This window comes from Taudactylus pleione, unplaced genomic scaffold (genome assembly GCF_031769625.1).
Source record: "Taudactylus pleione unplaced genomic scaffold, aTauple2 ptg000465l, whole genome shotgun sequence".
Lineage (NCBI taxonomy): Eukaryota > Metazoa > Chordata > Amphibia > Anura > Myobatrachidae > Taudactylus > Taudactylus pleione.
In genome coordinates this window covers 787,689-800,874 of record NW_028284867.1, presented here as the reverse complement: position 1 = coordinate 800,874, position 13,186 = coordinate 787,689, and the positions used below count along the sequence as shown (strand labels likewise).

The window sequence follows — 13,186 nt, the reverse complement described above, 5'->3', positions numbered from 1 at the left end:
GTGTGATAAGACTGTGCTGTCAAATCGTGCGGGATCTCAGCAGTCAGATAATGCTGCAGTTACAGAGTTTACACTACAAAACGCTGCCGTGCCTGTACAGTCAGTGTACACTGCAAACGCTGCTGTGCCTGTACAGCGCCCGCTCTGAATCAGGGCGTGTTTTTTTTTTTTTTTGTCAGGCGGCCTCGTGGACGCTCGCATAGCTGTGGGTTACCACCCACAGCTTATGCGAGCGTCCATGATGATGCAACGAGACCCTTGCAGTAGGGTATCGTCTGCTGCAAGCCCTGGAGTGATTTTGGCTCTATCAGAGCCAAAATCACTCCCACTGACATCGTGCGCATGCGTATTTGGGAAACATCGACCCGCTCGCGAGCGGGTCTGAATGAGACCCAGAGGCCCTGATTCAGAGCCGGACACTCTGACAGAGCGCTCGCTCTGAATCAGGGCTGGCCTTCTTGTTTTTTAGAGCGGCCTCCTGGCTGCTCGCATAGCTGTGGGTGACCACCCACAGATATAGTGAGCGGCCATGACGGGCTTGCGACGAGACCCATGTGGTAGGGTCTCGTTACCGCAAGCCCCATAGAGATTTCGGATGTCACAGAGCCAAAATCCTTCCCACTGACATCACTCGTGATGTCAGTGGGGCCGCCCCCAAACGGAGGCGTTCACATGGGAATGCCTCCGTTTGGGCAAGCACTCCCCTAGACCGGCCACCAAAGGGGGCGTGCTGTCACTCAACATCGACAACACACCCCCTTTGGTACGAGACCCAGAGCGACGGTTTGCCCGTCGCTATCCGGGTCTCGCGCATGCGCACTGGGCCACCATCGACCCGCTTGCGAGTGCATAGCGCTCACGAGCGGGTCTGAATCAGGCCCAGAGTTCACTGCAAAATGCTGCTGTGCCTGTACAGTGTACACTGCAAAACGCTACCTTGCCTGTAAAGTATACACTACAAATGATGCTGTGCCTGTCTAGAATACAATGAAAATCCTGCTGTGACTGTACAGCGTACACTGAAAGCACTGCTTGCCTATAGTGTATACTATAAAATGGTGCTATGATTATACAGTGAATGCTGCAAAACACTGTGGTGCCTGTACGATGTACGCTGTAAAAATGGACAAATAAGTTAATTTATGTTTTAAATCTTATAGATGTGTTTTTTAGCCATTTGTATGTCACTGCTGAATCAAAACTATTATCCATGACTGTATGACTGTGTATTATAATTTACAGGACTAGTATGTTCCTAATAAGGTTATATGCAATTATGTTTCTAAGTATGCAGTGTTAAAAATGGTACATACTGCTGCATTCTATTTCAGTCTTTATTTCATATACTGTACCATGACCCAAATGGTGGTCACCTGACCGAAGACTTTACAACCAGATATGTGTATATATATATATATATATATATATATATATATATATATATATATTACATACACACTACCGTTCAATAGTTTGGGGTCACCCAGACAATTTCGTGTGTTTTACATGAAAACTGACTTTTATTTATCAAATGAGTTGCAAAATGAATAGAACTTATAGTCAAGACATTGGCAAGGTTAGAAATAATAATTTTTATTTGAAATAATAATCTTGTCCTTCAAACTTTGCTTTCGTCAAAGAATGCTCCTTTTGCAGCAATTACAGCATTGCAGACCTTTGGCATTGTAGCTGTTCATTTGTTGAGGTAATCTGAAGAAATTTCACCCCACGCTTCCTGAAGCACCTCCCACAAGTTGGATTGGTTTGATGGGCACTTCTCGCGTACCATACGGTCAAGCTGCTCCCACAACAGCTCAATGGGGTTGAGATCTGGTGACTGCGCTGGCCACTCCATTACAGACAGAATACCAGCTGCCTGCTTATTCCCTAAATGGTTCTTGCATAATTTGGAGGTGTGCTTTGGGTCATTGTCCTGTTAGAGGAAATTGGCTCCAATCAAGCGCTGTCCACAGGGTATGGCATGGCGTTGCAAATTGGAGTGATAGCCTTCCTTATTCAAAATCCCTTTTACCTTGTAGAAATCTCCCGCTTTACCAGCACCAAAGCAGCCCCAGACCATCACATTACCGCCACCATGCTTGACAGATGGCGTCAGGCACTCTTCCAGCATCTTTTCACTTGTTCTGCGTCTCACAAATGTTCTTCTGTGTGATCCAAACACCTCAAACTTCAATTCATCTGTCCATAACACTTTTTTCCAATCTTCCTTTGTCCAATGTCTGTGTTCTTTTGCCTATATTAATCTTTTCCTTTTATTGGCCAGTCTCAGATATGGCTTTTTCTTTGCCACTCTGCCTAGAAAGCCAACATCCCGGAGTCGCCTCTTCACTGTAGACGTTGACACTGGCGTTTTGCGGGTACCATTTAATGAAGCTGCCAGTTGAGGACTTGTGACGCATTTATTTCTCAAACTAGAATCTCTAATGTACTTGTCTTCTAGCACAGTTGTGCACCGGGGCCTCCCACTTCTCTTTCTACTCTGGTTAAAGCCTGTTTGTGCTGTTCTCTGAAGGGAGTAGTACACACCATTGTAGGAAATGTTAATTTTTTTGGCAATTTCTCGCATGGAATAGCCTTCATTTCTAAGAACAAGAAAAGACTGTCGAGTTTCAAATGAAAGTTCTCTTTTTTTCTGGCCATTCTGAGAGTATAATCGAACCCACAAATGTGATGCTCTAGATACTCAACTAGCTCAAAGGAAGGCCAGTTTTATAGCTTCTCTAACGAGCAAACCCATTTTCAACTGTGCTAACATAATTGCACAAAGGTTTTCAAGGGTTTTCTAATCATCCATTAGTCTTCTAATGTGCTTAGCAAACACAATGTACCATTAGCAGGGCCGTAGCTAGGGTAGTGCGGCCGGTGCCATCGCACAGGGCACCACAAGTCAGGGGGCGATGTTTGGGCCTGTCAAATTTCTGTTTATTATCATTCTTGCTTGTAGCTTCCTGTTATTTCATCCCCAGCATCTCCTGGCCTCCCCTATCTCTTCCCTGGCCCTTCCCCATGAAGCCATGGCCCTTTTTTGGGTGCATTATGTCCCTTTGAAAAATTAGGGTGGCGCCAATGCTCTTTCTGGCACAGGGCACCAAAAAGTCTAGTTACGGCTCTGACCATTAGAACACTGGAGTGATGGTTGCTGGAGATGGGCCTCTATACACCTATGTAGATATTCCTGTAAAAAGCAGACATTTGCAGCTAGTATAGTCATTTACCACATTAACAATGTATAGAGTGTATTTCTGATTAATTTAATGTTCTCTTCATTGAAAAAAACAGTGCTTTTCTTTCAAAAATAAGGAAATTTCTAAATGACCCCAAACTTGTGAACGGTAGCGTATATATATATATATATATATATATATATATATATATACCACACATTATACTTTTTGGACACTTTTAGGAGCTCAATTTCCTCTCCATTGTTGGTTGTTTTTGTGTTATGTGCTCACCAGCACATACTGTACTTCACTGAGTAAGCAGCTACCACTCTTTTATCACATGAGGAGTGTCAATTAATGATATTACTTGCTTAAAATAAGTCATGTCCTATCAGCATCTGGACGATTGGCCTTAGCACAAAACAGCGTGGAAACATATGAAACACACCCACTGGTATCTGAGTGTCAGAGACTTTCACTTTCATTTCTCTCTCCTGCTGCCAGCGATGGCATCTGCTGATCTGAGACAGGAACTGGACTGTTCCATCTGCCTGAACATTTATACAGATCCTGTAACCCTGAGATGTGGCCATAACTTCTGCCGGGTCTGTATTGATCATGTGCTGGATTCACAGGAGAGGTCTGGAGTTTATACTTGTCCTGAATGCAGAGCACAGTGCCAGGAGCGTCCTGCCATGATACGGAACATTCCTCTGGGTAACATAGTGGAGAGATTACTATGTACTCGGCCAGATCAGGAGGAGACTGGGATCTTCTGCACTTACTGCATTCACTCTCCTGTACCTGCTGCCAAATCCTGTCTGCTGTGTGAGGCTTCTCTGTGTGATAATCACCTGAGAGTACACAGCAAGTCAGCAGAACACGTCTTATCTGATCCCACCACTTCCCTGGGGAACAGGAAATGCTCCGTCCATAAGAAGATCCTGGAGTATTACTGCACTGAGGACGCTGCCTGTATCTGTGTGTCCTGCTGTCTGATCGGGGAACACAGAGGACATCAGATGGAGTCACTGGATGAGGCCTCTGAGAAGAAGAAGGAGAAGCTGAGAAATGATCTGCAGAAATTGACCACAAAGAGAGAGGAGACTGAGAAAAGAGCCCAGAGTCTGCAGGAGCGCAGGAGAGAAGATCAAGGAAAAGCAGCTAGTGCAACAGAGACAGTCACTGCCCTGTTTAGAGACATCAGGAGACAGCTGGAAGACCTGGAGAAGAGAGTCCTGAGTGAGATCTCCAGGCAGGAACAGCACATTTCACTCTCAGTCTCTGATCTGATCCAGCAGCTGGAAATAAAGAAGGACAAGCTGTCCAGGAAGATGCGTCACATTGAGGAGCTGTGTAACATGCGTGATCCAGTGACTGTCTTACAGGAACCAGACACAGGTGACTTGTGTGATAATGAGGACACAGAGAGACATGATAACCAGGTCCATGGTGCAGGAGATCTGGATATGGGTCTCATCTCAGGGACATTACACACATTATCTGATATAATAACAGGTATAAATACAGGGATCTATGTGCAGGAAGCTACAGACCTATTACTGGATGTAACCACAGCTGGTAATAAGATAAAGCTATCTGGTAACAGGAAAACTGTTATCTGGTCATCAAACCAGAGATATCCAGTAACACCAGAGAGATTTCAGTATAATCAGGTAATAAGCACCAGGAGATTCTCCTCAGGGCGACATTACTGGGAAGTGGATGTCAGTAAATCAGAGAACTGGAGGGTGGGGATGTGTTATCCCAGTATAGACAGGAGAGGATGTCAGTCAGTCATTGGATATAATAACAAGTCCTGGTGTGTGTGTTGGTGGTATAATCAGCACGCATTGAGACATGATAATACAGAGATCCGGTTACCTGACAATATCCCCTGTGACAGAGTGAAGATATACCTGGATTATGAGGCAGGACAGCTGTCCTTTTATTCTCTGTGTGACCCCATCAGACACTTACACACCTACACTGCCACCCTCACTGAGCCCCTTCATGCTGCATTAGGTGTATGGGAAGATTCTATAACTATATCTGGAGGAATCAGAAGATGGGAGGAATTACCATAAGAAATCTGCCCAGAGACTGGTGACATCACAGGGAGGGGATTCTGATTGGTAGGGCATTTAGCCTATGGAATGATGCAGTGGGTGGGGCTACATCTGAGCTCTTGCTTCACTCTAGGAGGGGTATTCAATATGAAACGTTAACTTCACTGTCGAAGTTAACGTTTCATATTGGCGTTTTTACCTGCATTAATGTATCGGGCGCGCGCCCGCTTATCCCCGTATTCAATATAAATTTAACGAAAACGGGAGCCTCCAAAGTTGGATTTGCGTAAAGTTACGAATTTTTCCTTTAAATAGCCGCAGCAGGTGTTTTTTCCCGACATTGAAGAAGTGTTGCAGAAGAGCACTTAGGTTATTTTTTTAATTTTTTTAAGTGGTCCCATCAAATTTGGGGTACATGAAAATGGCTACTAGCATATTTTTAAGTCCCTAAAGTAAGTTTTTAAAAATTCTGCATTTGTGCACCTGCCGCTATAAATCTATTCTAGAAAACACGTGCCGCATACTTGCAGAATAGACCTGAACCTATTTCCCTATTGTTAATAATTTTTTTCCCATTTTTTTTTTTTCACCCCAATTTTAAAATTAATTTTTTGGGGTGTCCCTATTTTTTTAAAAACCTTTTTTTGACACAGTTCTTTTTTAAATGTCATTCCCAGGGGTGCAGGCTATTTTTTTTAAGCCTGCACCCCTAAACCCCAATTCTGCACTTTATTTCAACACCTATTCAATGGTGAAAAGTTATCACCGTTTTTTATCAAAGACTTTTCAAAACTGCGATAAGTCTTTGAAATTGAATACGGTGTAAAACTAAAACCTGCGATAATGACGTCATAAGTGTGATATTAACGCAAAAACGAAGTTATCGCTCCCATATTGAATACCCCTCTAGGTGTTGGGTTACCAGGTGCCCAATTCCCCAGCACTTGGCCTCTGGCTGTGTTACATGTGTGTCCAGCAGGTTCACATCAACTATCTGAGAGATTTCCAGCTTCCCCGTATCTGCGCGCAGCTGTAATAACTCTTAGCCAGTGTGTGACCAGCCTATTATATGGCATTATACTTGTTGTAGCTCTCAGATCACATTGTATTCTAATATAAAATAACTATAAGGGGTAAATTTACTAAGATGGGAGATCTATTAAGTGATGTTGCCCACAGCAACCAATTAGATTTAAGGTATTATCTTCTAGAAGGTGCGAGATAAATGAGAAGTAGAATGGGATTGGTTGCTATGGGCAACATCACTTCTTAAATAGAACTCCCATCTTAGTAAATTTACCCCTAAGAGTGTCTGTATAATAACAGTGTAACTGTAACTTCTGATTATACCAGTCAGTGACTATAATGTACATTTTTGTGTAACCGTTACACTGACTTGCAGAAATGAATAAGGTTATACACATAGTGCTGGGAGCTTGGTGTGCTGGGATTTCCTGTGCGCTTGGGGTAATGACACAAGAGACAACAGTCCCTGTATATTTCCTCCACACAGGTTCCCCACAGTATCCCCGAGATGTAGTTATGTGACCAGCGGCCACAAGGGTTAGGGGGGGAGAGGGGAGGGTTAGATCACTTACCTGCCACTGTCGGGATTTCCTGCTGTCGGGCTCATGCTGTTGGGATTTGAACCGGCAGCTGGATTTCAATCCCATTCCGTATCCCCATGTGGAGGAGGGACATAATATCAGTGACGGCCAGGACTCATCCTACAAGGATTATTATGGTCATTACTAGGCATGTCGGTGATACCCAGCTTGGTGTGAAAGGACATACCTGGGTATTCAACCCTGGTAGCTACCAGTGTCAAACCTGGCACAGTCATGGAGGAATGGTCCATCCCTGGTTATCCAACCTGGGTCACAAAAAAGCCTGTTTGGAGTTTCTGGTGTGCTCAGCGATGATGTCATCTCCAAGCTCCCTGCAGTGGGCACAGCATGGCTAATCGGGTGGAAATATTAGCGTTGAGTACTAGCCCTCCTCCTTTTCAAATAACTGGGCGTTCCTGGGAGGTACCAGTGGGGCGGCTGGCCAGACGCAGGTGCGTCACAGGCGTTTCATGGCCAGCAACTGCGGCATTTGATGCAGTTGCAGCGGAACCAGCGGCCATGTTGAGACATACATTCCGCGCCTCCATAGGACTGGTGCAAAGTCTGATGGTGTGCCTTTGTACGTAGAGTGGCCGGTGGGCATCTCAGGCCCATTGGCTGTTGCATTAGCATGAAGATGTAATCAGGGTGCATAAAAAGACGTTCATGGCTGTAATAGCATCCACCACTCAATTAGGCCCATAATCCACTTTTATGCCTATAGCCTAGTGATCTATCGTCTCTACAAGTGCCTCCACCCAAGCATGGGGGTTTTATTATATTAATTTGGGCCTGCTTGGAAAATACCACATACAAATGTTTGATTACCCTTTTTTTTTCTTTGCCAATGCAACGTGTATATTATTACATACAATTAAGTGATATTTATAACCACTTACACCACATCTGGAACGTTTAGTATGAGGTTATGTTTCTTTCTGCTGTACGATCACCTGCTTTACCACAATCACTCAAAATGGAGAACAGTTTTATTGTTACATTTAGCCTGGGGCGTCTTTAGAGAGGAAGAGGCCCGTGTGCCTCACCTGTTACGGGCCCCCTCCTCTTACTCTGGTGGCCGGCAGCCGACTGACTACTCTGGGCACTAGAGGGTGCCAAGTCTATTGCGCATGCGCAGATCACCGGGGAACTGGCGAGGCTGACATTTTCTTGGAGATCTCCTCACAGCGCATGCACAAAACACTGGAAAAATGGCTGCGGCAGTCATTTTCCGGCATTTGAACAGTGCTGGGAGACCCAACGCAGGACTTCGGAGAGGTAAGTATTACAAAGTTTATTTATACATGAGAACAGAGATCTATGTATCAGAGGTGTCACTAGGGTTCTAAAGCACAGTGATACCCCCCGGCTCCTCCACCAAAAAAGAAATAAAAAAATCGGGATCAAGGTGCGCAGCTCCGTGAACTCTCCCCCCTTACCAGTCCAGCAGTCACACTGTGCTCCTCCCAGAATGCCAGGCGCACCTGGCGGGAATGATGTCATGCCCGGCATTCTGGGTAGCAGTGCGCAAAGTGGTCCTAAAGAGGCGGTGCAGAAAAGGGAGCGTGGTCTCGAAAGAAAGGTGCATGGTCACACAATAGTATCCCCAATTCATGTTATGCCACACAGTAGTCCCTTATTCATGTTATGACACACAGTAGTGCCCCTTTTATACAATGCTCACTGTAGTAGTGCCCCTTATACAATACCCACAGTAGTGGTGCCCCTTACACAGTGCCCACAGCAGTGGTGCCCCTTACACAATGCCCACAGCAGTGGTGCCCCTTACACAATTCCCCCAGTAGTGGTGCCCCTTATGCAGTGCCCACAGCAGTGGTGCCCCTTACACAATGCCCCCAGTAGTGGTGCCCCTTATGCAGTGCCTGCATTAGTGGTGCCCCTTATGCAATGCCCCCATTAATAGTGCCCCCAGTAGTAATGTACCCATTAGTAGTGCCCCAATAGTAATGCTCCCATTAGTAGTGCCCCCAGTGGTAATGCACCCTATAGTTATGCCCCCAGTAGTAATGCCCCCATTAGAAGTGCCCCAGTGTTAATGCCCCCAGTAGTAATGCCTCAAAAAAAATACAATTAAAAATACAAATAAAATACTTACCTTAAGCCCCGCTCCTGCGTCCGCTGCCATCTGGTCCGACTGCTCCTTGGATCTATGGCAGAGACATCATGATGTCCGTGTGTATGCACCATTATCTGACCGTGTGTATGCACCATTAGCTGACCGTGTGTATGCACCATTATCTGACCGTGTGTATGCTCCATTATCTGACCGTGTGTGTGCTCCATTATCTGACCGTGTGTGTGCACCATTATCTGACCGTGTGTGTGCTCCATTATCTGACCGTGTGTGTGCTCCATTATCTGACCGTGTGTGTGCTCCATTATCTGACCGTGTGTGTGCTCCATTATCTGACCGTGTGTGTGCTCCATTATCTGACCGTGTGTGTGCTCCATTATCTGACCGTGTGTGTGCACCATTATCTGACCGTGTGTGTGCACCATTAGCTGACCGTGTGTGTGCTCCATTATCTGACCGTGTGTGTGCACCATTATCTGACCGTGTGTATGCACCATTATCTGACCGTGTGTATGCACCATTAGCTGACCGTGTGTATGCACCATTATCTGACCGTGTGTATGCACCATTATCTGACCGTGTGTATGCTCCATTATCTGACCGTGTGTATGCACCATTATCTGACCGTGTGTATGCTCCATTATCTGACCGTGTGTATGCTCCATTATCAGACCGTGTGTATGCTCCATTATCTGACCGTGTGTGTGCACCATTATCTGACCGTGTGTGTGCTCCATTATCTGACCGTGTGTGTGCTCCATTATCTGACCGTGTGTGTGCACCATTATCTGACCGTGTGTGTGCTCCATTATCTGACCGTGTGTGTGCTCCATTATCTGACCGTGTGTATGCACCATTATCTGACCGTGTGTGTGCACCATTAGCTGACCGTGTGTATGCTCCATTATCTGACCGTGTGTATGCACCATTACCTGACCGTGTGTATGCACCATTATCTGACCGTGTGTATGCACCATTATCTGACCATGTGTATGCACCATTATCTGACCGTGTGTATGCTCCATTATCTGACCGTGTGTATGCACCATTATCTGACCGTGTGTATGCTCCATTATCTGACCGTGTGTATGCTCCATTAGCTTTCAGTCATCATGCAACTCAGATAGTCCTTTGCTTTTAGTTACAACTGAACTCACACAGCTGCTCTCATTCACTACTTGCTGCATGTGAGTCCTACACTGAAGTCTGAGCTGTAATAACCTGGCACACCGGGGCCTATTTATAATGGTTGCAGGATGTGCGGGGCACACGGGCCCCTGGGCCCAGGGGGGCCCACACCGCACACCCAGCACCCATATTATACTCATCTCTCCGGAGTCCCACATCGGTGCCGGTGTCTGCGCTGTAAAAAACGGCTGGAAAATGGCCGCCACAGCCTTTTTCCCGTCATTTGCGCTTGAGGTTAAGTTTGCAGCATGGGTTAGGTCTAGAAGGAGAAGCTTTACTGGATCTGTGATGTCGCAATCATATGACCCGCGATCAAAGGGGGAGGGGCAAGGTTTAAAACTGGGGGCCAAAAGTGAACGCTCGCCACGCATCACTTGCCACAGGTTTATATTCCCCTTCTATGCCCACGTGGATAGTAACACTAGTAGCAGTCCGGCCCCTGCTGCAGCGGTCACGTGGTTGTGACGTCACAGGTCCATTCTTCAATTTGGATCTAGCAACAACCTTGCAGCCTGTGTGGAGATACTTATGGGGTAACTGCTGAAAGTCTCGTCCCTGTCCTCAGTCTGACATGCAGAGGTGCAGTGTTATTATACTGACCAAACTTGCCGGCTGTGCTGCTCTCCTATGAGCTGCTAGAACAGCTCCCCCAGCTCACAACTCAGCCTCCTCTAGGAGGGAACTCCTGGCTCTCAATCCCTGGCTGTCATTGGCTGCTCTTCTGCCTGTCACTTCAGCCCTTTCCTGCTGTGGCTGGGCTCTCCTGTCTCCTCTCTGTCCCTTGTTTGTCACAGAGTCAGACCAGGCTTCACCACAGCTTCCGTCTCCCCCAGCTCTGTAGGTGAGATCAGCTCCCTCACTGGCTTCTCTCCCCTGTGCCTGGCTGCCTCTGTGTCTATAGCTCTGGTCACAGCTCGGCAGCAGAGAGAGGTCAGGTGAGCACTTGGTAGGAAGGATGCACAAAAGACCCAGGATCTCATTCAGAGTCGGTCGTTGCGGCCGCACGGTCATACGCCACCGATGTTCGCTAAACTGCGCATGCGTAAAGTTCGCAATGCGCGTGCGCAAACTAGCGGCTATGATCAGAAATTTCTATCTCCTTGAACACAGCCAGGTCGGTAGTTTGAGTGACAGAATGAAGCGCTTGTGGGTGGTAACTGGGGAAGGTGCTTGAAAACGGGGGAGTGGAGATCCGAACGCAGGCGTGTCTAATTATGCGAACGGCGTTTTATGGGAGTGCATAATTAACAAAGTAGTGTCATAGCACACGTGACATGGGAGGTTTGTACACTGACTTGATCGTAGTGCTTAAGAGAGGGTATGGTCAAACTTAAGCACTACGACCAGTTCCGATAGTTCCCGATGCTCGCGATTAATCCTTATATCCCAGGAGATGACGTGTGTGGTGAACGAGAAGGGGGCGTTATTTAGTCTTACGGCCACTTCTTACCCTCGGTCGTTCAGCTAACGATCTCATCTTAGGACTGCAACTTGGGATCGCTTAATATGCATATCGGGCCCCTTTCCCCTACGACCGAGCGGCCGCAACGACCGACTCTGAATGAGGTCCCCTATCTATCTATCTATCTATCTATCTATCTATCTATCTATCTATCTATCTATCTATCTATCTATCTGTCTGTCCCATATCTATCTATCTGTCCCATATCTATCTATCTATCTGTCCCATATCTATCTATCTATCTATCTATCTATCTATCTTTCTATCTATCTATCTTACCCATATCTATCTATCTATCTATCTGTCCAATATCTATCTATCTGTCCCATATCTATCTATCTATCTATCTATCCATCTATCTATCTAATATATATCTATCCCATATCTATCTATCTATCTATCTATCTATCTGTCTATCTATCCATCTATCTGTTCCATATCTATCTATCTATCTATCTATCTATCTATCTATCTGTCTGTTTGTCCCATATCTATCTATCTATCTAATATCTATCTATCTAATATATATCTATCCCATATCTATCTATCTATCTATCTATCTATCTATCTGTCTGTCCCATATCTATCTATCTGTCCCATATCTATCTATCTATCTATCTATCTATCTGTCCCATATCTATCTATCTATCTATCTATCTATCTATCTATCTATCTATCTGTCCCATATCTATCTATCTGTCTGTCCCATATCTATCTATCTATCTATCTATCTGTCCCATATCTATCTATCTGTCCCATATCTATCTATCTATCTATCTATCTAATATCTATCTATCTAATATATATCTATCCCATATCTTTCTATCTCATATCTATCTATTTATCTATCTATCTGTCCCATATCTATCTATCTATCTGTCCCATATCTATCTATCTATCTATCTATCTATCTAATATATATCTATCCCATATCTATCTATCTCATATCTATCTATCTATCTATCTATCTGTCCCATATCTATCTATCTATCTATCTATCCCATGTCTGTCTATCTATCTATCTATCTATCTATCCCATATCTATCTATCTTACCCATATCTATCTATCTATCTGTCCAATATCTATCTATCTGTCCCATATCTATCTATCTATCTATCTAATATATATCTATCCCATATCTATCTATCTGTCTATCTATCCATCTATCTGTTCCATATCTATCTATCTATCTATCTATCTATCTGTCTGTTTGTCCCATATCTATCTATCTATCTATCTATCTATCTAATATCTATCTATCTAATATATATCTATCCCATATCTATCTATCTATCTATCTATCTCATATCTATCTATCTATCTGTCCCATATCTATCTATCTATCTATCTATCTAATATCTATCTATCTATCCCATATCTATCTCATATCTATCTATCTATCCCATATCTATCTATCCCATATCTATCTCATATCTATCTATCTCATATATATCTATCTATCTTTCTAATATTTATCTATCTAATATATATCTATCCCATATCTATCTATCTATCAATCTCATATCTATCTATCTATCTATCTGTCCCATATCTATCTATCTATCTATCTATCTATCTA

General features: G+C 44.5%; 1 pseudogene; it reads left to right on the top strand.

Annotated features, from left to right (window-relative positions):
- Positions 1–3,691: 3,691 nt before the first annotated feature.
- Positions 3,692–5,295, top strand: LOC148504594 (E3 ubiquitin/ISG15 ligase TRIM25-like; annotated as a pseudogene).
- Positions 5,296–13,186: the final 7,891 nt, after the last annotated feature.